The 27,328-nt window shown below is 41.4% G+C and overlaps 1 long non-coding RNA gene across 1 annotated transcript in view; it reads right to left on the bottom strand.

The window, feature by feature from the left end:
• LOC127644869 (uncharacterized) overlaps positions 1-25,437 on the bottom strand; it is a 31,251-nt gene extending 5,814 nt beyond the window's left edge. Inside the window, exon 1 of the long non-coding RNA XR_007970736.1 lies at positions 25,290-25,437. This is a non-coding gene — a long non-coding RNA (uncharacterized LOC127644869). The remainder of the gene's footprint in view (positions 1-25,289) is intronic.
• Between the last annotated feature and the right edge of the window lie 1,891 nt (positions 25,438-27,328).

Below are 27,328 nucleotides of genomic sequence, written 5' to 3'. Positions count from 1 at the left end.
AAGCCTCCGAGAGGGATAAAGGCCGACTGCGGATGGTGACCGACCGTGAGGGGAGAAGGGGCTTCTAACCGACCGCCTGGAGCGGTCAGGGCCGCTGCCAAGGGAGGAGGATTCCCCTACCAGTAGCTGAAACGCGGCGGGGTCTGAGACCCCATATTTTAATTGTTTTCGTTTCCCTCCCCCTGTCCCCCTTCAGGAAGGCGGGGATGACCTGCCGGCAGACAGGGCTTAGGGCACGCCCTCCCCCATGGAAAGAGGGGGGGTGGGTGTACGTCATGCAGTGGAGGGCGGTGCTGGGTCGTGATTATACATACCCGGTCCCTTATCAAGCTAATTAATCCTCAGAGAGGGATAAAGGCCGACTGCGGATGGTGGAGCGACAGAGAGAGATCGTTTACGGGCAGCTGACAATCATGTGTTTGTTTGTCTTTTTGTTCAGTTTTATATTAAAACTATTATTTATATTGTCAAGCCGGTTCTCGCCTCCTCCTTTCCCTTATATCCCTTTACAGTATATGAGATACACTAAATATATGAGAATCGTTTATTTTAACAAACTGTCTGAAAGAACCGAGTCACTTCAATTATTTGGTTTGCCCAGCACTACATGAGAGAGAGGATGGTTTAGGGAAGTGTGTTTGATTTCTTCCTGGGCTCTGATGTGTTTGCAGTATAATAGGAAAAATTAAGCATTTTGTGATACTATTGTGCTCCTCATTGGATAATGTAACTTGTTACTTGAAAATCTACTGAAAAATGTAGATAAGTTGCATCGCTACTATGAGTTTACAGTTCCCCACCACTGAAAGGAAAAAATTTGCAAATTTGTGTGAACCCACTTTATAACCCCGGTTGTTAACTACTTGCTCAATCATCCCATCGCTATTCCAACTCTATTAACCACTAAACAGAGTTATATATATAAAAAAATCCTGGCAAAAACCTACATGCATTTTAAGTAAAATGAAGAGTAAGTCAGAGGACAGTAGGAGTTGTTAGACGAATAGTACCTCCTTTTAGATCTGATGTCCCTATGCTGTCCATTGAATCTTCCTTTGGCAGCAGGAGCTTCAAGACTTTGTGTGTTTTACTGGTACGACTACATGGGAGATGATCACTTTACGACCCCGAGTTTATGGCCAGGGCACTTAAGAGCTACTCAGGTTCCGCTGGCAATTACCTCTCCACACAACCTCATCCAGTTCAGCCCCCCGCTGCAGACCCCTCTCCTGCCTGGGAGGACAGAGACCCCCTCTGACTGGGAGGTGAACTAAGATCTCCTCCTCCTCTTGTGCTTTTTTCCCTAGCTCTCTTTTCTTGGAGCTGGGCTGAGCTCTTTGCAGCTGGACTCTGTGTTTATTTACTGGGCTGTGGCAGAATACCAGGAAAACCTGGCCTCCAACCCACCCAAATCCTCTAGGCAATGAATGATGCTCCCCTGAGTCCTGCCCCGGTGTTCTCCTAGAGGTTCAAGAGAGTGCAGGATTGAGGCTCAGACCTCAGCGCTGGATGACTCAGTGACCCATACATACTTCTTTGGAGTTGGAGTTTTACTTGAAAAGAGGCATGTTTGCACAGAAAATAATGATATTGACTTAATTTAAATACTCAAGGCGCAATTTAATTTCAGTGCTGATTGCATCAGCAAAAATAGATTGAGGGTGGTTGATGAATACGATTTTTAAAAGTTTTGCACTGAAATACCTCACCTTGAATCTGCATAATGAATTTTCCCCTAATGGCTTTCATGTTAAACACCAACAATGTTTGGATTTGTGTATCTAGACAAAGAGGAACTCAAGCAAGATCATTTGGACCCTGCCACAGGTTCTCAAGAATTGCTCTAGAAGTGCACCAATTCTCCATGTCAGACCTAAATTTGGCCTGTCATTGTGTTGTGAAGGATTTTAACCAAGGTCTGGCCAGGGCCTCTTGTGAAGAGTGCTTCCCTAAGCAGTTGCCTGTATAGATCGACTTCCTGTAGCTCAGCCTTCCCTTTTGTCAGTGTTATTGAGCCTACCAAATGGCCCTGATTTTCACCATTGGTCTCCACCTAATAATCAGGATGATGGACATGTTCCATTGCTCATGGCCTTGGGTTCCACCAGAAGCACACCAGAGTAGACCAGTCCTTTTTTACAGTAACAGAAAAATATAGTATTTTACAGAGCCATAATTTCAACATGGAATGCATTAGATTGTAATTATATTTAACAAGTCAAATTAAGTTAAAAAAAAAAAAAAAAATATATATATATATATATATATATATATATATATATATATATATATATATATATATATATGATCATCAGTTGCAGTGGGGGTTGGGACAGCTTTTTTCCTTGTTCTTGAAGAAAGGCAAGAGGCACAGGAGAGGAAGGTAACTGGAGAAGAGGAGTTAATATGGATCAGTTAAGGAGTTTACACCACCAATGAGCTCTGAATATTCTCCAGTGCATTTAGGGGGAATTAAAGTTGTAGCAGGATAATGAGGTATATGTTCCTTTGAGATGTGATTTACACCCAGGCACAAAAGAATGTCGAGCACAAATAAACACAAGTATGATGTATGTATGTGGTGAATGCAGGCCCTTTTAACTCACTGTAAGTGGAGAAAATCCATTAAACCAATCATGGGGGAAAAGGGGGAAATTCGTGAAAAATGTGATTTTACAGTAATGATTTTGTGACAAGTGTTGAGAAGAACACGAACACTTCAACATGATTTAACACACTACCTCCCATGTAAAGGTGAAGTATTTGATTGATGCGCCACTAGCAACACCAAAAATTATTGAATGGTATCGAAATGTAATGGTGTTTTCCAAACACTCTCCCCTCCCCCATTGCTCAGAGAAACAGATAGTCCTGCCCTCAAACTCAAGCTGTTGGTTGAGCCATTATTGCTGTATCAGGCTGGTGAGGAAGCTTAAACCAACAGATACATTTTTAGTAGCACCACAGAGCCACCATTTTTAGTCTTTTGGTGGAATCAACCTACAAATGGGGAAAGGACTGTCTAAGTAATATATATTGGGGAATGTTTTCATATGATCAAATGACAGTCCAGATATTTTCAAACTAGCTGCTTGCATGCAATAGAGTCTATGTGGGAACTGAAATGATGTAACATGAAATGCTTGAGTCTGGAGACAGCCCTTCTCTCAGCCCACTTGGACCAAACAGACCCATTATAGATTCACTCACAGACTCACATGTTCCCATACCTGTAGTCATCATTCAGACACTTCTAACAAGGTCTCTCCTGAAACTGATCTGCAGTTATTCCCTGAGGAGTCTTGAGCTCACTCTGGGCGGTCAGTCCATGCCTCTACCAGTACTTCACCCCAATACTCCATACATCCAATCAAAACATGGCCATCTAGAGCTCTTATGCCAGATTAAATCAGCCTCATCTCCTTTTTTCACTTTCTCTCTCTTTTTTGTTGTTGTTCTATTTATAACCAGGGACATTCCAGAGAATATTAGAAATGATCAGATCCAATAAAAGCAAGGACTGCTATGCTGTTCCCTACATTCTCCTGGTCCTCAGAGATCTGACTGATGGCCCTCTGGGGCCACCGTAGGGAGGTGACAAGAGTGCTGAGGTTGGCCTTGCATTAAAGGTGTGTTCTTCAGACACTGGCTGTTCACAATACTGTTCTGTTATTCTGTTCTAGTATTGAGGCCATGAGCTGTGTGCCTTAGCATGGGCTAAACTTGTAACCCCAGTGAATTTAAGAAGTGGCTTTTGATAACCTTTAGTGAAATGTTATCCTTTAGATTCTTTAAAAATTTCTACATGAAAAATCAAGACCATGAGTATAGTCAATTCAAATTATTAAGTAGTCAATTCAATTCAACCCCCTTTGGGCTTACAATGTTTTAAGTGAATGTAAACCCTATAACTTTTTATTGGATTTCTCAATGCAATTTTTATTTCAGTTAATTGAGTATTACCTAAACACACCACCTCTCATGTGTTGCTGTTTCTTAGCTCTCTTTGGCACCCTGCAATCATGTGTAAAATGCCCTACATCAAAAGTTAACTAAACCATTGTAAGGTAGTTCGATGGAAAGGAGGAGGCGAGAACCTGCTTGGCAATATAAATTATATTTTAATTATAAACTTAAACAAAAGACAACAACACACACGACGGACATGTCCGTAAATGATCTCTCTCTCTCTTCGCACCACCGTCTGCCATCGGCCTTTATACCTCTCAGAGGCTTAATTAGCCTGATAAGGGATGTGTATAATCACAACCCGGCCCCGCCCTCTGCCCTGCCACAACCATCAATGCCATATAAAGAGAAAACTTGAACTACACCACACTATCATTACACTGCACATACTGTCTATAACTCACTGACGTTACATTATTGTATTTGCATCAATCATGAGTTCACTGCAAACACCAGGTGAACCAAGTTAGAACTTTTACAGCAGCAGCTGAATCAGCCTTGTCCGTGTCATCGACTCTGGCTTTGGTGGCAGAGATCCTAGTCTAGGCACATATTAGCTCTGCGGTTGCTGCCTCCAGAGCTACAACAAACCACATTGTAGAAAAAAAAAGTAAAGAAGCATTATGGGGTCACATATAGTGGTTGAGAGGCATGAGCTGGCTTGACCAAAAAATCCACGTGAGAAAGAGGTCCAATTGTGCAGCATTTAAACAAGAGCATCTTGAGGTCACAAAAGCTAATGACAGGGGCTGGAGCCACTGACTCCTGGCTCAAGAGTTCCACTATTACTTACAATTAACAGCTGACTTGGATTATCTAAGTGTGAGTTAGAAAAAATCAAAATTGTGTATATTCTGTAGTCAGGGGCCTTCTTTTATTAGCTTTGTGTCTGGAGACCAAGAGAAGTGTTTTGTTCAGCTTGTCCTTCCTTTTTCAATTGCATGCACACCAATGGCTAAACAGGCCAATCATTTTTATATCAAATAGGACACTAGACCTCCTGTCTGATGAGATCTTGACTGAAGGGTTGAGAGAGGGATCTCTTGATACCATGCAATACATTCCACTTTGCATTCAAGGGGTCGAAAGCACTGGGTTCAGCATTTAGGAGTAGCAACCATCTACTCATCACTCCATTATCAAGCAAGTGTGGTGCATTGACAGGTTTATACAGTTAGAATGCTAACATGTGTAAGAAGCTCAGATTGTAACACATAAAACAGACCTTTAATCAACTGAGAGCCACCCCATTGAAAGAGTGTTAATCCTCATTCCCTATGATGACTAAAAGTTTCTTTCTTTTCTGGCTGGGTTCTTACACTCCTGGGCAGGTAAGGACTGTGACATACGAAGTCTAACAGCCCAGCCTGGCCAGGCCACGAAAGCCACTGATGCTGTAGAAATGGGGGAATAACTCCCACCCCACCTAAGCAGGAACTCTTGGAGTGGTGGTGGTGTAGTGGACTAAAGCACATAACTGGTAATCAGAAGGTCGCAGGTTCGATCCCCACAGCCATCACCATTGTGTCCTTGAGCAAGACACTTAATCCAGGTTTCTCCAGGGGGATTGTCCCTGTAATAAGTGCACTGTAAGTCGCTTTGGATAAAAGCGTCTGCCAAATGCGTAAATGTAAATGTAAATGTAACTCCAGGAGTTTGTAAGGCAGATCTGAGATGTGTTGTCCAGGACCCACAGGCAGGCATTTCATTTCATTCATTTCATTTAATTTATGCATTTGGCAGACACTTTTATCCAAAGCAACTTACAGAGCCCTTATTACAGGGAAAATCCCCCCCATAGCAACCTGAGTTAAGTGCCTTGCTCAAGGACACAATGGTGGTGGCCGTGGGGATTGAACCAACAAACTTCTGCTTAACAGTTTAGTGCTTTAGCCCACTACGCCACCACCACTCCGCAGGCCAGCATAATCCATCATCACACTCCCTGGGGTACCTATCAGGCAGAAGTAGTGCCATGTGCCAGAGGTTGACAGGCAGGTAACAGTGGAGGAAACTAGAATGAAAGAGCTGAAAGTTGTAGAGGAATCTAATAACCTGTGATCAAGCATTTTTTGTGGGCCTCTAACCCGGAGGCAACTCCAAGTTTCATCAGCTACTTCATGTTCAGATGTGTGAACTCACTGACACTTAGGTTATTCCATAATATAATAAAATACAAGTAAAACAATTTGAATCCGTTGTATTGGTACTGTGCATTGTGTGCCTAACTGGTTTTAAATAACCTAAATCCATTTATCTCAAGCATATAGAAATGTTACTGTATATATGTAACAGATATAACAATGCTCTCTGTTATCTAAAACAAATATTTCCTTTTTAGCCTAAACTGATTAGCTATAGGAATCATTCTTTATAATCCTTTATGAGGGTCAATTTACAATCATCAAAGCAGGCTGCAGTGTTTGAAGTTCTCTTCCTTAAATCCTATCAAAGCAGATTGTAATGCTTGTGTGACCGTGGCCTGGTACTTCTTATATAATTTAAGTCCGATAGCACTGACTATGCCACCTTGGGAATTACACCCAAGGAAATACGAAAGGAACACAGGTTCGGTGGTGCAGTGAAAAGACAGAGTTGCTTCATACGATAAACAAATGAATACTTGTATTTATTTGGAAAACATTTCTCTAATTAATCATGGTATAAATCACTGCCACGTTTATTATAACAATAATAAGAATATCACAATATTAAAAGAACATTCCTCCAGACACACCTGATGCAAACACGAACTCATATCAAACAAAATATCACAAAAAGAAAATACTATACCGTTCCCACCAAACAAAACAAACAAATTAATAACAAAAAGAATAGAAACTATAAGACTAATCTTACCTTAGGGGTGGCAAACTAGCTGTACAAGAGTGTGCTCTCAACCACTTATTTGTGCATGGCAAACAAAATAGGAAGAGGTGCTCAAACCCTGGTGTTCCAAACTCACAGCAAATATGTTTCACCCAAGTGACTAGCCTCCCCCTTGGTGCACTCAGCCTTGACTCGAACAAAAAGAACAAAAAAGAGAAATTAGTGGGTGCGGTACAAATACAAAATAGTCACAACAATCACATCAGACACAATTATGATGATTGACCCAAATCAGTGGTGCACGGATGACCCGTCCTACCTCATCGGCATTGAGGACCCCAATGTACCAAAAAGGGTGATGGTTAGACTCACTACGAGATAATTACACCACACGGCCACTATGGCCCAAATCACACTGGTCAAACCAACTCCAAACAAGAATACCAAAATAACCCAAACCATCAAATAAAAACAAACAAAACACAGAAACTAATAAAGTTATGGAAAACTGAGAACAATATATACTGTAAATACTGTATATATATATTCACAGAAGACAAAGAAAATAACCTAATCACGAAAAACAGCAGCGCGACCTGAGTTAACCATACGTGAGAGACTGCAAAACAAAACATAACAATCAGACAATGATTTACTCCAGTCGAGAGATATAAAACCTTCCCTAAATCATACATACCACACAAGAATCACATGTCACGATGTCAGGATGCACTCGCGAATGTTCTGCTAAAACACACAATAACCCCCATTAAACTCGACTTACACCATAGAAACCACACCACAACACATTACGATAGCCGACATACCTTAAAGCTTTCAATGAGCACGAGCGCTTAACACAACTCCCAGGGCACGCCGCCGAGACGGCTACAGCAATCACTTCAAAGATAAAAACAGATACTCTAAACACTTTAAAACCACACAAAGCCGTGCATTACCTCGACTATAGTGACACCGGTAACCGGAAGAGGGGCGGGTATGACAAAGCCTACATTCTAGGGCTTCCTGTCTACACACTTAAATACACCGGCCCTAATTACCTCATCCACCCATTCCCAAATAAGGGTAACGAACGCAAAAAAAGGAAAAGAAAATCCCCTACTACTACACTTGCATGATGTCAAAAGTTGAACAATGTATATCACTGCCCTATTGTTGTATTACAAATTTATAAAATGTTAAACACAATCATATATATAAACTGGGAAAGTAGAGTAGACTGCATTTAGCATTTAAGGTATAAATGATAAATATATCAGCTGTTAGAAAGAGTATTCCAGCAAGAGATTTCCTTCCAGTTCTGTTCTCTCTATTGTAAATTAAATTAGTCAGACTACTGACAATCTCATCCTCTGTCTTTTAATGGCTATTGGAGCCCCAGCCCCAGTTGTCTAAATAGTTAGGCTGATTGGATTAGCATCTCTGTATCTGAATAGTTATGCTGATTGGATTAGGACTGGTAACACTCTAGAGTCTAGGGTGGGTTTCCTATGCCTGTATACATCATTTGCATGCTTTAAAGTTATCACCTGGGTGCTTTGTGTCTATCTCTAAGCACTGCCCTCTAAATGCATGTATAAATTACAATGTAAAGTTCCCTTAGTTAGATGTTGGTCCCTGCAGCTGCTGACAGCACGAATTTCTCAATAAAGAATCCTGCTTGAAGATACAACCGAGTCTCCTGGTCTTACCTTCTGAGTTTCCCACTCTCTAGAAGGATAAAAAGTTTACAACACTATCAATAACCTAATCTAATTTTGCTATAAACCTAATACATAAATACTATTATAAAAAAGAGCGCTAACTTATACATGGTGTTTATGCTTGTGCCTGCAATGTTTCTGCAAGAGAAGAGAGGAGAAAGGGAAAGGAGAGGCGAGGACTGCAGAATATACTTCTGGCGATATCAAAGAACAAAAGGGTGTGACGTCATGTTGTGGTGGCAGTTTGTTGGGGTGGTTTGAAACAGCTAGCTAGCGCAAAATTGCAGGACAATTTTGTTCAGGCTGCTAAACACCTTCATACTGCCATTGGTCCATGCCATCGGTGGGCGTGACCCGGTGCTAGTGTGATGCCAACATCTTTTTCTGATTAATTTCTTCACTCAGTCAAGATCAGTCAATATGAACAGACTGACGCACAGAGTTGCCGTGCTCGTGCAAACTTACCTATATCTGTATGATCGTTCCCATAGAGACATTTTCCAAGACCATGTCATGTGATATTCAAAGTTTGTTACATAATTTTAGTCTTAGATATGCTATCTATTTTTGGTTTTAGTACACTGTAGGCTTTTTTAAAGAAATTTAACAAAAATCAACCATTGACTTTTGAAAGTTTGCCATTCAAAACCAACTGCGATGATCAGTGTTGGGGGTAACGTGATGAAAGTAACGTGTGTTACGCAATCAGACTACTTTTTTCGAGTATCAAGTAAAGTAACAATATATTTTTTATTTTATTTTAAATAAGTAACATGTTGCTTTTGCACACCTGTCCTTTCCCCATATTGTGATAAATCAGAAATAAAAGTGTGAAAACTTCAAGGAGGGGCATGATGGACATTGTAGTTCTAGAGAGTGGGAGGCTTACTAGAGATGTTCATTGAAGTTGTAGAATGTGTAGGCATGATGAGTATTATAGTTCTAGAGAGTGGGAGGCTTACTAGAGATGTTCATTGAAGTTGTAGAATGTGTGCAAATAATGGGCATTGTAGTTCTAGAGAGTATGAGCCATGCTTATCAGCTATGGGCAGAGCACAACAAGTCTTCTTTTATCTCACCCTGAGATTTATATTTAAAAAATGGCAAAATATTGCTGGAAAAGTAGTGTAAATCTGAATGCTTCAGTGGAATCCAGTTGTACTCATTATTTGCAGTGGTGGATGGCGCTTGGAGCTTACATGAGCAGCCATCATAAACTTTGCCATTGTCCTGGCAATCACAGCAAGAGTTAAGAAATGTGTTCCTCTACATTTAGTTAAAAATGTAACATTCAGGTAATGCTACTTTGATTCTCATGATTGATTCCTGTAAGCTGCATTTAAAAGTGTGTAAACACATTTTTGTGGTATATTATAACACAATCCAGGACAAGTCTTCCTGTGGCCACTGCATGATTATGCATATACGTACAACGTGGAATGATCGCTAACTGTGCATCCGAATTGCTTTGTTTTAAACCTGCCCCTAACTACTTCTCTAGGAACAGTTTGCATCCAAACTGCTCTGAGAGTTTGTTTGTAGCCTGCTTAGGCTGCTTAGCATTGCTTATTCTTATTCTCAAACGTTCATCTTTATATTCATCATTCATCGTTATACCCTTTGTTATTTTACTGCTTTTCAGGTTTTTCCACTTTTCTACTTTTTCATCTGCGTGTATTTTACCTGTTGCTGCTGACACCTACCTAGAGTCTGTTTGTAGCCTGCTAGTTTTTTTTTAGCATCGCTTATATATTTTACATTTACATTTATTAATTTGGCAGACGCTTTTATCCAAAGCGAATATATCTGTTTTCAGCCTTTAATCCTTAATATCTGCCATTTTTAAGCGTGCATCATGTTTTCCCTCGTATTATTCTCTTATCGCGATTCAACTGCGTGCATATTCCACCTGCATCCGTGTTCTATTTTTATCGCGATTAAACTGCGTAAATTTTTTCAGCGCGCACCCGTTTTTCTCCTCTGTGGTACACAGATTATTGCATCGATCCCAAAGCACCGCTTATCAAGAACAACCACCACCAACAACAAACAATTTTGTGAGAGATTCACATCAATCTCAAACCCTCACCGCTCAGGAACAACTAACAACAAACAATTTGCGGTATGTCGTGGCATCCGCTCATGATATTTCTTCCTGCATTGCATGTCACATGTTTACAATAGCCTCCTCTGTCAGCAGTGAGGGATTTACATGTGATAAATGTAGGGAATTACTCAGGCTGACGGAGAAGGTTAATGAGTTAGAGACTCGCATTCGAACTTTAGTGGAGGTCAGTGAGAAAGAGAAGCCTGTAGATACTGTTTCAGATGCAAGTAGTACAGAGAGCAACATACACACTTTGGTTCCGGCTATAGAGCCTCTGCAGCATGGCATTTGGGTGACGTCTCGGCGGCATACTCGCTCAGCAAAGAGACACCACTCTCCCATTCCTGTTAGGGTTTCCAATCGATTCTCCTCACTCAGTGATGCACCCACTGAGAATCAAGTTGAAAGAGCTCTTGTTATTGGCGATTCTATTGTAAGGAACATGGAAATAGAGACTCCAGCCACTCTTGTTAATTGAATTTCAGAGGCCAGAGCATCTGACATCAAATCAAATTTACAAGTACTGGCTAATGCTAAACGTAGATTTTCTAAAATTCTTATCAATGTCGGCACTAACGACGTCCAGCTTCGCCAGTCGGAGATCACTAAAGATAATGTTAAAGAGGTGTGCGAATTTGCAAAAACGATGTAAGACACTGTAATATGCTCTGGTCCCCTCCCTGCTCGTCGTGGTGATGAGGTTTAAAGTAGATTCGTGTCACTGAATGGCTGGATGTCTGAGTGGTGTCTGAAGAATAAAATAGGATTTATTGACAATTGGAAGAGTTTTTGGGGTAGACCTGACCTGCTAAAGAGAGACGGACTCCATCCCTCCAGGGAAGATGACGCTCTCCTCTCTAGTAATTTGGGTCATAGTCTTAATAATGATAGTATTTGACTAACTGGGGCCCAGGTCAGGAAGCAGACAAACTGGTTAATCCGAACGTCTGCTGGCTGCCTTGAGACGTCACACAGGTCACATAAACTACAACACATAGAGAATGTATCACCTAGATATTTCATAGAGACTGTGTCTGTTCCCCGAACTACCAAACACAATACCCTCACTAAATAATTTAGATTTTTTTTTATTAAGGTCAAACTTGAACAAAACCAACAAATTAAAAATACATATCATATAAAAATAGGGCTACCTAAACATAGATATCTTTCTACCAAAGTACTAATTGTTAATTAAATGATTACAGATCATAGATTGGATGCACTCTGTTTGACCGAAACCTGGCTAAAACTGGATGAATATATTAGTTTAAATGAATCTACTCCCCCAGAATATTGCTATAAACATGAGCCACGTCTGAAGAGTCGAGGAGGAGGTGTTGCTTCAATTTACATTGACGTTTTTGGTGTTTCTCAGAGGACAGGATATAAATGTAAGTCTTTTGAACTAATAATGCTTAATGTGACACCGTCAGATATAAATAAAAAATCTGTCGTCTTTTGTCTTTGCTACAATGTATAGATCACCCAAGCCTTATTCTGATTTCCTTGGTAAATTTGCAAATTTTTTATCAGATCTTGTAGTTACTGTACATAGAGCTTTAATTGTTGGTGACTTCAACATCCACATAGATAATGAAAATGATACATTGGGATTACATTTATTGATATTCTCAACTCTCTTGGAGTCAGACAAAATGTAACAGGACCAACTCATCGCCATAATCATACGCTAGATTTAATTCTGTCATATGGAGTTGATGTTGATACTATAGAAATTCTGCAGCAGAGCGATGACATCTCGGATCATTACCTCATCTCTTGTATGCTGCAATCAGCTAATGTTACTCAATCTATACCACGCTATCAATCAGATAGAACTATTCTTTCGACCACTAAAGATAGCTTCACTAATAGTCTTCCAGATCTATCTCATACACTCACTAAACCCCAAAGCCCAGAAGAACTTGATGAAATAACAAAAAATATAAATGCAGGCTTCTCTAGCACTCTTGATATTTTCGCCCCACTTCGATTAAAGAAAATTAAAGAAATAAGCCCTGCACCATGGTACAATGATCACACTCATGCTCTCAAGAGAGCAGTTTGGAACATGGAGCGCATGTGGAAAAATACTAAATTAGAAGTATTTCGTGGTGCATGGAAGGATAGTGTCTGTAGATACAGACTGGCACTAAAAGCTGCCAGGTCAGCATATTTTAGTAAACTCATAGAAAATAACCACAACAATCCTAGATGTTTCTTCAGTACTGTGGCTAAATTGGTTAGGAATAAAGCCTCAACAGAACCAGATATTTCGTAGCAGCACAAGAGTAATGACTTCATGAATTTCTTTACAGATAAAATTGAAATAATCAGAAATAAAATTGGAATTATGCAATCATCTGTCATAGCACCTCAGAAAACAGTGTCTAATAATTTTCCTCACATGCATCTTCAATCCTTCTCTGTCATAGGTCATGAAGAGCTAACAAAACGTATCGAAACATCAAAAGCCACAACATGTTGGTTAGATCTTATACCAGCTAAGCTCTTAAAAGAGGTATCCCTGTAATCACGGAACCTCTTCTTAATATTATTAACTCCTTGCTATGCTTAGGACATGTCCTAAGAAACTTTAAAATGGCAGTTATCAAACCGCTTATTAAGAAGCCACAACTTGATCCTGGAGAACTGGCTAATTATAGACCGATTTCAAATATCCCGTTTATGTCAAAAATACTAGAAAAGGTAGTATCCTCCCAAATATGTTAATTTCTACAGAGAAGAATTTCAGTCAGGATTTAGGCCTTTAGGGAGATTTTAGTGAGGAGTCCCTTTCAAGTAGTTTACAGAAAGCTAACCTTCGTTAAATAATGACAGCAACAGTTGGACTTGGGAGAAAGAGAAGATGGTATGAAGGCTAACCACAAAGAAATTGAGGTAGGTTAAAGTCTTGCATTCATTTAATTAACGTCAAACATTTATTTTTATTTTTTGTTTGGTATTTTTGGGAGCCCCCAAAGGCCAATGAGAATTGGTGAGTGGAATTTGGACTAGAACCCGTGAATCTCTGGATGACATGTCCCTATCCACGGACGCGGCTAATTCCATAGGATTTAGGGGTTACTTTCTAGGATCATGGTTCACAGGGAAATGGCCAGAATTATACTTTTTTCAATATAGCTTCATACTCTCTTCATAATTAATCCCATTGTCAGATAATTTCATCATTTAATGTATTTAATAAATGTTCTTGATCTGCAATCCCTGTCTCTTTGCGGCTCAACTGAGGGAAGAAAGAAATGACACAGAGACCCAAGCTATCAAATCCTTCCACGTTTATTCATACAGCACTTCATTATATTGTTCCAGCAAAACAACATTCCACTATACCCTCCAATGAAAGAGTTATTTACCCTATATGGGGTAACATATATGTTTGAGTACAGAAATGGGAGATATATTCCCAGAACAGCTGCAGCTGCATTTTGTGATGACACAGCAACCTACATCAACAAGAGAAATTTAAAAGAGCCGTCACGGCCAGTGTCATTTGGGTTCCCTTCAGACACGCAAATGCATCGTAGTTATGCGACAATTCCGCAGTCATCACTATAATCAATAAAGGCTGGTCCTCCTAGAACCATCATGTCCCTTATGAGATGTCTGACATGGCAGAGCATTTCCTGCAACTTCATTATCCCAGCCAGACACATTCTTGGGTTTTCAATGTAGTCTCTGACTCCCTCCCTCGTTTTGTAGAAGTTTCACAGACCAGCTTCTACTGGCATCCTTCGTGGTATGCTGGAATCCACAATAAAGATGCTCGGCCGCTGGTGTCCCCAATCGTACCTCAAATAGTCAACCTAACCCAAATCATCAAACAAGCTCAACTCTCCATCAGCCATAAGTTCTCATGCATATCTGGTGGTGGTTGGTGGCTCACTCCCAGCACATCCGCATATTCAAGCACACGCACTGTTCGCAAGGATAGTGCATAACTATGTCTACTATGTCTAGGGCTTCCATAATCTCAAGCATGGTTCCTTTGCATAGGTATTGCACAAGCCAGCCGCCCTCGCTGGAAAGCTTGCGCTATAATGGGATATCTTTCAACAAGGTATTGCACGACAACATTGCCATTATCGTATGTCTTTATGTATGCTGTTCACCTTTTGGCAAAGATAACCATCAAACAACTTTTCCCTTGTCGGAGGGTTTTCATATAAAATTTTGTTTTCTTTCAACGAAGGGATTTCACACAACGTCACCATAATCATATGGCTTTACGCATGTTGTTCACCTTTCGGCAAAGATACCTCAAACAACTTTTCCCTCATTGGAGGGTTTTCATAACCCCATGTTGTTTTCTTTAAACGAAGGGATTGCACGCAACGTCGCCATAATCTTATGGCTTTATGCATGTTGTTCACCTTTCGGCAAAGATACCTCAAACAACTTTTCCCTTGACGGAGGGTTTTCATAATCAAATGTTGTTTATCTTTCAACAAAGACACTGCACAGCAAAACTGGCCTAACATAGGTCCGCATACCACGTTGTTCGTCTTTGGCAAAGATTCAACACAACCAGAGGCCCTCGACGCACACGTACAAAATCAAACTCAAGGAGAAGGAAGAAAAAAAAAAAAAACACGGCTTTCCCTATTGCACAGCTTTTTCTATTGTAAAGAATGAACACAAGACCAGGCTCGTACCCAATCGGACCATCTCTTTTGGGGGTAGTATTCTACATTCTCTCTCTTTTGTGGGTAGGCTCCTCGCCCCTGCCTCCTATCTCCCGAGTACTACAACTTCGGACCGCCAGACGGGGCCTATGCCAAAGAGAGACATTACTTTTCTGTTTTATATTCATAAAATAAATGTCATCTTCAATTTCACTCAAGTCTGCAAGTCTTCCTGATACAAATGTAAGCGCAGCGTAGTTCTAGCGGGAAGACTAGCAGCTGTACATCATCGTACCATTAGCTGGGTAATTCCCAGCCAATCACATGTAAGCCATTGCTTTATAAGTCTGCTCACAATCTATCAATTTGCTGTTTCAGTGTACTAACGTGGCAACCTCCACCATCCCACCACCACCAGTTGAGTCCCGTCATGCACGGGGGTAGGCTCCTCGCCCCTGCCTCCTATCTCCGGCAGGATATGACGGTTCCGAATACTACAACTTCAGACCGCCAGACGGGGCCTAACTAGCAAGACGGTCATGTCCCAAATCCAACATCATGATTGGTTGGTCACAATCGATCTCATGGATGCATATTTTCAAATATAAATTCTGCCATAACACAGGAAGTTCCTGAGGTTCACATTTGGGGGCGAACCCTTCCAATATCGGGTTCTTCCATTTGTCCAAGCCCTATCACCCCGCACATTAATGAAATGCATGGATGCAGCACTGGCTCCTTTGCGACTCCGGGGCATCCGCATTCTGAATTACATAGACGACTGGCTGATACTAGCACAGTCTCAAGAACTGGCAGTTCAGCACAGGGATATAATTTTTGCTCATCTGGTTTCTCTGGGTTTGAGACTCAATGTCAAAAAGAGCGTTCTCTCCCCTACTCAGGGAATTACCTATCTGTGTATTGGAATTCGATCATGATGCGGACACAATTGTCTCCCGCTCGAATCGTGTCCATTCAGAACACCCTGAGCAAAGTCAGGCTAGGCCAAGGTTGCACTGTTCATCAGTATCAACGAATACTAGGTCTCATGGCATCTGTGTCCTCGGTGATCCCTTTGGGCCTTCTGCACATGAGACCATTTAAGTTGTGGCTCAAAGTCCCCTAAGGCTAATAAGGGTTACGTGCGGCGCGCTTCTTACCCTTTCTATGTGGTTCAGATTCCAGTTCCTTACTTTGGGTCCCACTCTAGGTGCGTGTTGCCGTCGCAAGTTGCAGACGCCTCCCTTACAGGCTGGGTAGTGTTCTTAGTGGTCGTCCAGCTCCAGGGTGATGTGAGGGTCATCAGCTCAATTGTCACATTAACTGCCTCGAGTTGATGGCTGTATTTCTGGCCCTGAAATACTCCTCCAGAGGCTGCCAGAGGTGCGGGTGGACAACACAGCAGTAGTCTTTTACATAGCTTCTGTTCGGACGCTCTTGCTTACTGTCGCTTTTATATTTTCATATTTTATCTCATTTTATCAACTAATTTTAACTTAAACAAATCAGCACAGTGCTCAAAAGCTTGGACCACTACAAAAAAAAAGCTGAATTTTTTATCCGACCAGCCTCCCACTGAAAGTTTTCATTCCAGGGAAGGGAAAACACAAATGCCTACATTCAAAAGGATAAGAGAAAATGCCTCTTCTGGAATCTACTTGCTGCACTAACTGCCACAGAATTTTACAAAGGATTGCAGTTCTTGAAACAAAGTTATTTACAGGACCACCAAACCAGACGGAACACACAACAGAGCTTCGTCATGGACGCCCACAGCATACAGCCAGTGAGTCACATGAATCTAGTGCTCCTCGACAGGCAATACTGAGTGTAGAGAAACAAGCCGATCGACTTACAAATCGATGGCAAAAACAGGGAGCGAGACCAAAAGGCACTTGAGACATCAGATTGTCACGAGCATCTCATATTGCCGCAGTAGCATCCTCTACCCCAGATACGGCTTTGACAAGGATTGCAAACACTGGTTTCCTACCACCGACTATACATCTTGAGAACAGATTTGAAGTATTAAAGAATGAGGAATCCCCAAACGTGATGAATGCGATGCACAGACTGAATCAGCCAGTAGCTAACACTGATGCTAACTGGCGCTCAAGGTCGAGCAGACAGCGGCATTCAGCTCAGAGCACAGCCGGGCCCAGGACTCTGATAGTGGGTGACTCCATAATCAGAAACATTAGCAGCAGGGATACAACTACATGCTGCCATCCACAAACAACAACTTCGGATGTAAACAGGGAACTTCAGAACATTCTGATGAAACATAAGACTACAAATCAACTCATCATTCATGTGGGGAAGAATGATATTCATAAAGAGCAGTCAGAACCCCTTAAGAAGGATTTCAATGAACTTTTTGAAACACTTAAAAGACTGAAAGTTCAAACATTCATCAGTGGACCACTTCCAGCAAGAGGAACAAACAGGTTTTCACGGTTGCTTGGGCTTAATACATGGCTGCAAAAAACCTGCAATATAAAAGGAGTTAACTTCATTGACAACTTCAATCTTTTCTGGAGTCAGAGGAAACTGTTTCGACAGGATGGCCACCACCCAAACAAACTTGGTTCAAGAGTGCTAAAGGACAATATCTACTTCTCCCTCAATCATCCTTCTGCAGTGTGTGCCAATCCACTCAATCTGAATGGCACACACACACCTGGACACAGTATGAATGACCACAGGACTTCACTTCAGCACCTGAATGGACATGCAGTTGACAAATCACACAAGGACAATGATAACACCACTCAGCCACAACAATTTCTGCTCATGGACACAATCTCATCTGAGCCCTGCCCACAAAGTTCACCACAGACAGACTGTGACATATTAGAACTGCTCCAAGATTCAGCACCCAAGGACGACTTTCTGGAAAACACCCAGGGAAACCAGGACAGCATATTTCAGCCTCCGATAACACCAGAGCAACAGCCCCTCTCACCAGACACGTTATCCCTCTCTCCAGCATCTCCACATCTGTACTTCTCAGAGAAAATGGAAGAACTGGTGTATGCTGGAACCAAACTATCCCACTCTTTTGCTGCAAGCCCCCAGATATCAAGCAAAAAATGTCAGGCCCCACCTGCGGGCCCAGCTCGCCTTCCCCCTCCTCCTGTGAGAGCTCTCTGGCCTCTGCCACAACGCCAGGGCTCACACCCTCCTCCATCTGCTCGAGGTGAACCAAAAACAACTGATACCAGCTCTCAGTGATATGTGTCGGGTCCCCGATATGATAACAGTAACTTTCTCAAATGTTTACAAAACAAGCGGGAACCCAGTGTGCCAGTATCTTTCTCTATTGCTGTTCGATTACATCATAGAAAGCCTAAGGCCTTCAAAAGCCGTTCAGCAAACCATCTAATCTGGTGCCTATTACACGCCAAACTAAGATTGCTGTGGGGACAAAAACTGTTAAGTTAGCACTTTTAAACATCCGCTCACTTAAAAATAAATCACTTCTAGTCAACGACTTAATAAGCACATACAACCTGGATTTTATTTTTCTAAATGAAACTTGTCTAGAAGACAGCTGTAGTGCAACAGTCTTTAATGAAACATCCCCTCCTAACTTTATTTTTTGTGTGTCTGCAGAGAAGGTAGGAGAGGTGGGGGATTAGCTGCTCTTTTTAAAGATGTCTATCAATGTAAGCAAATATCATTTGGGAATTACCCGTCTTTCGAATATCTGGGTTGTGTGTTAAAAGGTGCTCCACGCATTTTACTTATCATTATTTACAGGCCTCCAAAATACTCACCAGCCTTTGCTGAGGACTTTACAGAACTGTTATCAACAATTGCCTCAGAGTTTGACTGTTTTGCCATTGCTGGAGACTTAAACATTCACATAGATAATGCAGAAAACAATATGACAAAAGAAATCAAAACTGTTTTAAAAAATTTTGATCTGACTCAACATGTACATGGACCAACACACAATCATGGACACACTCTAGATTTATTTATCAGTAAGGGTCTAAACATTTCATCGATTGTTATTAAGGATGTAGCACTGTGTAAAGATCTCCTCCAAGGGGTGACACTTGACGCAGTGGCTCAAAGGTGAGGGTCTTTATTATTAACAATAATGATCACAAATAACAAAACAACGTGCACGGAGCACTCTTTAAACAGCCAGCTTAAAGACACAGCCTCGTAACTCTCATGTCACTCCTCTTTTCATGGAGGCCCTCTGGCTGATTTTTATGCCGCTCTCCCCGTGCTCACTGAAATTAGAGACAGGTGTTAGACATAATTTAGCTCAGGTGCAAGCGCCCTTACCGCTTTTCTCTCCCGGACGGGCGCTTGACCACGCCCCCGCTGCCACACACTGTCTGATCATTTCTGTGTTTTCTTTGATATATTGATCTCTCCTGCCATTGAAGCTAGATCTGTGTCTGTCAAGAAGAGATGCTTAAATGAGAACACTAGTGTACTATTTATGAAGGCTATATCTTTAACACCAAGTATATCTGCTGACTCTGCTGATTTTCTCCTTGATTCTTTTAACTCAAAAGTTAAAAGTGTAATTGATGATATTGCTCCTGTGAAAGTCAGGAAGAAGAGTGGCAGACAAAAAGCACCTTGGAGAAACTCAACAGTAGTGCAAAATTTGAAAAGACAATGCAGAAAAGCAGAGCGCATGTGGCGGAAGACAAAACTTGTAGTCCATTATAACATCTACAAAGACAGCATCCATGCTTTTAATATGGAACTAGGCAAAGCTAGACAGACTTTCTTCTCGAATATTATAAACAGCAACTTAAACAACACACGCACTCTTTTTGTGACTGTAGAGAGACTGACAAACCCCCCCAAGCCAGATTCCCAGTGAAATGCTCTCAGACAGCAAGTGCAGTGAGTTTGCTGCTTTCTTCTCTGAAAAAAATCAATAATCAATAAAATCAGAAAGGTGATCAGCACATCCTTGAGTTGTGCTGCGGTCAGACAAATCAAACCACAACCTGAGAAAGTAGTTACTATGTCTGATTTCAAAGAAATTGATGGCAAAATTTTGGAAGAAACCGTACAGCACCTTAAAACATCAACCTGCGCTTTTGATGCACTTCCCACATCTTTTTTCAAAAGTGTGTTCAACTGTTTAGAGGCAGATCTCCTAGAAGTGATAAACTCCTCACTTCTCTCTGGGAGTTTTCCAAACTCTCTGAAAACTGCAGTTGTCAATCCCCTCTTGAAAAAGAGCAATCTGGATAAGACCATATTAAGCAACTATAGACCGATCTCAAATCTTCCTTTCATAGGCAACATCATTGAAAAAGTTGTCGTCAATCAGCTGAACAAATTCTTGAACTCAAATGGATACTTTGACAATTTTCAATCTGGTTTCCGATCGCATCACAGCACTCATAAAGATAATAAACTATATTCGCTTAAATACTGATACAGGCAAATTATCAGTACTGGTACTACTCGACCTCAGTGCTGCATTTGACACTGTTGATCACAACATACTTCTTGACAGGCTGGAAAACTGGGTGGGGCTTTCTGGGATGGTCCTAAAATGGTTCAAGTCATACTTAGAAGGGAGAGGTTATTATGTGAGTATAGGAGACCATAAGTCTGAGTGGACGTCCATGACATGCGGAATCCCTCAAGGCTCAATTCTTGCGCCACTCCTGTTCAACCTGTATATGCTCCCAATGAGCCAAATAATGAGAAAGAACCAAATTGCTTACCACAGCTATGCAGACGACACACAGATCTACTTAGCCCTATCACCTAACGATTACAGCCCCATTGACTCCCTGTGCCAATGCATTGATGAATTAAACAGTTGGATGTGCCAAAACTTTCTTCAGTTAAACAAAGACAAAACTGAAGTCATTGTGTTTGGAAACAAAGATGAAGTTCTCAATGTGAATGCATACCTTGACGCTAGGGGTCAAACAACTAAAAATCAAGTCTGGAATCTTGGTGTGTCTCTAGAGTCAGACCTCAGTTTCAGTAGTCATGTCAAAGAAATAACTAAATCAGCATACTATCATCTGAAAAATATTGCAAGAATTAGATGCTTTGTTTCCAGTCAAGACCTAGAGAAACTTGTACATGCTTTCATCACCAGCAGGGTGGATTATTGTAATGGACTCCTCACTGGCCTTCCCAAAAAGACCATAAGACAGTTGCAGCTCATACAGAACGCTGCTGCCAGGATTCTGAGCAGAACCAGAAAATATGAACATATCACACCAGTCCTCAGGTCTTTACACTGGCTCCCAGTTACATTTAGGATTGATTTTAAAGTATTATTACTGGTATATAAATCACTCAATGGGCTAGGACCTAAATATATTGCAGATATGCTCACTGAATATAAACCCAACAGATCACTCAGATCATTAGGATCAAATCAGCTAGAAATACCAAGGGTTCACTCTAAGCAAGGAGAGTCTGCTTTTAGCTATTATGCCAGCCGCAGCTGGAACCAGCTTCCAGAAGAGATCAGGTGTGCTCCTATAGTAGTCACATTCAAATCCAGACTCAAAACACATCTGTTTAGCTGTGCATTTACTGAATGAGCACTGTGCACTGTGTGTCCGACTGTTTGTACTGTATTTTATTTTATTTTATATTCTAAACTGTTTCAATTATTCTTATTTTTTTTATTCTTATTTTAATCTCTTCTATGTAAAGCACTTTGAATTACCATTGTGTATGAAATGTGCTATATAAATAAACTTGCCTTGTCTTGCCTACGTTCACGCCAGCTGAACAGACTGGCATGGCAGATTCTCCTTTGGGCCCAAGGCAAGCTCCTGTCAATCAGAGCAGCTTATTTCCCTGGATGTGAATGTGGGAGCAGATTTACTGTCCAGACAGAAAATACCGACGGGGGAGTGGGAAGATTTTACAGGGCAGAAGTTGACCTCTTAACCTCTCAACAGACAGTGCAATGTCCCATCTACTTCTCTCTGAGTCATCCAGCCCCCCTGGGTTTGGACGCGATGGCGCATACATGGCCCAGAATGCGCCTTTATGCATTTCCCCTGGTTTTTCTGCTCCCGGAGTATTGGCCAGAGTTTGCCAGCAAGGCGCTGGCTGAACAGGGTATGGTTCTCGGAGATAATGTCTCTTCTCGAAAGCTCGCCTTGGGCAATTCTGGACAGGAGGGAACTTCTGTCTCAGGCACAGGGGACAATATTTCATCCCTGGCCCAATCTGTGGAACCTTCATGTTTGGCCCCTGAAGGGTACCAAACAAGGGACACTGGGCTTTCACCTGAAGTCATCAAGACCATTCTAAGTGCTAGGGCTCCCTCTACTAGAAGAAGTTATGCCAATAAATGGGGTATCTTTGAAAGATGTGCAGTGCACATAATGCAAATCCAGTTAACTGCCAGATTGCTTCAGTTCTGGACTTTCTGCTGGACAAATTGTCAGCAGGCACATGCCCCGCCACTCTCAGGGTTTACATGGCCACTCTATCGACTTGCCACACCTTGTTTGAAGGGATGCCGTTGGGGAGACATCCTCTGCTTGCTCGCTTCGTTCGTTAAGCCATGCGACTGAGACCTCCTGCTAGGACTAGGATCCCCTCATGGGACTTAGCAATAGTCCTAGAGGGTCTGGTTGAGACCCCCTTTGAACCTCTAGAGTGAGCGTCTGATAAACTTCTGACTCTCAAGATGGTTTTTCTTATGGCAATTACTTCTCTAAAACGAATTGGGGATCTGCAGGCTCTGTCTGTCTTGCCAGCCTGCTTAGATTTTGCCAAATGACTAAAAGCAATATTGCACACTCATCCTGACTACCTGCCTAAATTTCCTTCTCGACCGTACATCCGGTCACTCTCGAAGCCATCTGCTCCCCGCCGTTTACATACTGTATCCAGTCCGTGCCCCTCAGACTTATGTCCACCGCACTAGCCAGTGGCGTAAGTCAGGGCAACTATTCGTTTGCCATGGGGGGGCGCAACAAGGGGCGGCCGCCACCAAGCAGTCAATGTCACATTATGTGAGAGATGCTATTGCCCTGGCCTACGAGGCGCGAGGTCAAGCTTCGCCAGTAGGGGTCCAGAGGTCACCCCCTCTGAAGCCTTGGCTAGAGGTGTCCCTCTACAACATGTTTGTAATGCGGCAGGCTGGTCCTCTCCGCACACATTCATAAGATTGTAAAGTTTGGATGTTCATGCCACTCTGGGCTCTTATGTCCTTGAGTCAACATCACAAGCTCATGTCTGAGACCTCTCGCGCTCTTGTGAGCACAACTACACAACCGTAAGGGGTCCAGACATCCAGAGTGCTTCTGTCAGGCGGATGCCCCAGGACTGCTCTTCAGACAAAATACCTGACGATGCACCTGTGACGCATCTATTTATAGCCCTGCTATACCTATAGGTGCATCCAATTGATGTCACCAGCAGAGGCTATATATTCTAGTCATATTCATTGACGTGTTGCACACATATTCACAGCTGGTCACACCTAAAACTGTTCCCAAAGCCCTAAATCAGCGCAGCATCTCGATCTGATTTTATCAGGGAACAGGGGTTACAGTTAAGTAACCAGAGACGTTACTGTCGTAACCTCCGTTCCCTGATGGAGGGAACGATATGTTGTGTCCCTCTTGCCACAGTGCTGTACTACCCTCTGGAATGTCCGGGACTCTGTCTCGGCTCCTCAGCACAAAACCTGAATGAGTGTTTGCAGCCAGCTCCTTTTATACCTGTATGTCCGGGAGAGTGGCATTCAAATTCCACTCCCCAAATCTTATTGCCTTTTCTCAAAGATCAGAGGTGTTTGGGGCTCCCAAGAGCACCCCTAGTGTCACTACATCGACAACTTTTTTTTCGGTTTGAGACAGTTTGTATTTTAAAGTTAAAATCAAAGCAATGCTTTACTTAGATGCAACATCAATAAATCCAAGTGTTGCACTTTGTCTAAATATGACAAAAATGTCAACAGTTTTCATTGACTAAAACTAGACTAAAATACTGAGGGTTTTCTTTGACTAAGATAAGACTAAAATGCCCAGACTTTTAGTCAAATAAAACGTGACTAAAAAAACAGGATAAGGTTGACTAAATTTGATTAAAAACTAACAAGGACATTTGACACTGGCCATGACATGATACACAGGATGAAATACTCACTCAATTCACTGACTTGTGCAGCTAAAGTTATCTGTGATACAGCTCACCTTAACTGGGAGAATGGGATGAGAAAAGCTGACTCTGGATCAGCAGCAGTGAACACCGTACTACATGGTTTGCGTACGCAGACAAAATGTCTTAATTTCTCAAAATATTCTACACTGAAAAACATCTTAAGTTGATTTTCGGCATTGTCGATGGGCACAGCACATGATGGCATATATGATGCAGGTTCAAGTGTTGATCTTTGCTGCTTTAAATAAGACAGTGTTTATTATTCATTATTCATGTTGACTGCCATGTCGATGGAAAAACAAATCATGCATATGCTTTATTATAAATTTGACGTGAAGACCTACTGATTGTAGACTTTCTAAATATCTGTTTGTTTACTGTTGTTTTGGCAAGAGTTTTGTACAGTAGCGAGCATGACCTGTAATGTCTCTACACATCTCTTGTATTTGTGTTGAATGCACAGCAGAAGAGAGAAATAAGTAAGGCAAAAGTAAAGTAATGCATTACTTTCCATAAAAATTTAATTTGAAATGAATTAAGTTAGTTTTTATGGAGTAACACAAAATTCGAAATAATTACTTTTAAAAGTAACGTTACCCAAGACTGGTGATGATGTTATTGTTTTATTAGCATATTGAATTCCGATTGGGTGTGCCAATTCTTGTGCCTGCCTGACAGGAAACAAGATTTGTGTTCAGTGTCATGAGAACTGTAAAGTGACTCGATTGCAGCGTGTTATTTACGTACTTAAATCCTGAACTCTTGTGCTGCCTTGCAAGCACTGCTATTTCCTTTGTAGAAATGCAAATGTAGTTTATGAATAATAAACATAAGGAAATGTGTAGAGTTGAAAGAATATGAACTTACGGTATATTTGAAAGAAAAAGCATCTTGTGCCCACAGTCAGGATATATGATTTCCTCTCCACCAGTTCTTGTGTTAAAGGAAAGCTGCTTGTATATGTTGGCATGTACAGTACATGTATCTGACGCCGCTGTAAATGGGGGCCATTTTCTCTCTCTCACTTTTGCCCTCTCTTTCCCTCTTTTTCTTCTCCCCTCCAGCAAACAGTACCTTTCTGTTCCACACCAAGACTCTGTCCTTCCTTGCTTGCCCAGCCTCTCTCTCTCTCTCTCTCTCTCTCTCTCCCTCAGTCTTATTCTTAAATAAATCAGTGTTGGTTGGGGCTCGACCGTCATAAATCAAGACCTGTCCAGGGCTGGAGTCTGCCCAGTTGAGTTGTCACTGCCTGGCCTTCACTCAGGATTAATTAAAGCCCTGATATAAAGGCCAGATGTGCTGGGGTACACATGCACACACACATGCACAAAACTACACATACACACATGCATACATTCACTTGCACATAGGTACACAAGCATAACAATTTTTACACGCACATTCCTGTACATATGTCTATGCATGTATACCTTCTTATAATGTGAACATTTACACATTGTGCAAACAGTGTGTATCAGCATTACCAGCAGTAAATTCATCACACAGAATAGTGATAATATATGCTAGTATCTTATCCTCCTGCACTGGCACTGTAATTAGACAAGAATATTACAGTATATGACATTTGAACTCTTTTTTCGTGAGCAAGATTATTTACAACCCCAATTCCAAAATAGTATGGAAAATACAAAAAATTGTGATTTGTAAAATTTGAAAAATTTCACCCAGTGCTATATTGAAAACACTACAAAAACACATCATTTGACATTTTACCTGGTCAATTTCATGTTTGTTTTTTTTGTGAAAGTGTACAGTCATTTCAAATCAGGTGATTGCAAAATTCTTCCAAAAAAGATGGCACAGTCGAGTGTGTACCACTGTGAAACGTCACCACTTCTTCTAATAACACATTTGGGCACTGAAGACACAAGTTTGTTAAGTTTAGAAAGTATTCATTTCGTAGGTCTTCAGCTGTGCAGTTTTACGGGGTCTTCGTTTCCATATTGTGTGCTTCATAATGCACCACACATTCTCAGTAGGAGACAGATCAGAAAAGCAGGTATGCCAATCTAGCACCTGCACTCTCTACTAACACAGCCATACACATGTAATCCAGGCAGTATGAAGTGATTTGAAGCTGTCCTGCTGGAAAATGCTGGGACTTTCCTGAAAAAGACGTGCTGGATGGCAGGCAGTATATGTTGCTTGAACATTTTTACGCATCATAGCTTTTTCTCTTCGGCACGGAGAACACAAAGGCTGTTTTAATCCAAAAACTATTTGAAACGTGGACTCGTCAGACTACAAAACACGATTCCACTGTTCTACTATCCATCTAAGATGAGACCAGAGAAGTTGGTGGCATTCTGGTCAGTGTCAACTTAAATCAAATCACTTTATTGTCACACTACCATGTACACAAGTGCAACAGTAGGTGAAATTCTTGTGTGCAGTTCCGAGCAACATAGCAGTCATGACAGTGACGAGACATATACCAATTACAGTAAACAACATACTTACACAACACAATTTACATATCAAATGTACACATATTTACACAACACAATAATAACATACAATGTACAATAAACAATACACACAATATAGAATGCACATACAATAAAAAATAAAAAGTATGTAAAAAAAATATATATATATATATATACAGTAGTTATATTGTGGAGAACATAAGTATGACAGTCCAGTGTGAGATTAATAAAATGCAGTGCTGATTGTTGATCGTGAGAGATCAAGTGTTCAAAAGTCTGATTGCTTAGGGGAAGAAGCTATCATGTAGTCGGCTGGTGAGGGTCTTGATGCTGCGATACCGCCTGCCTGATGGTAGCAGTGAGAGCAGCCCATGACTCGGGTGGCTGGAGTCTCTGATGATCCTCCAAGCTTTTTTCATACACCGCCTGTTATAGATGTCCTGGAGGGAGGGAAGC

Source organism: Xyrauchen texanus, chromosome 6 (assembly GCF_025860055.1).
Source record: "Xyrauchen texanus isolate HMW12.3.18 chromosome 6, RBS_HiC_50CHRs, whole genome shotgun sequence".
Taxonomy (NCBI): Eukaryota; Metazoa; Chordata; class Actinopteri; order Cypriniformes; family Catostomidae; genus Xyrauchen; species Xyrauchen texanus.
Note: the sequence above shows the minus strand (reverse complement) of the source record. Positions and strands in the feature narration are given on the sequence as shown.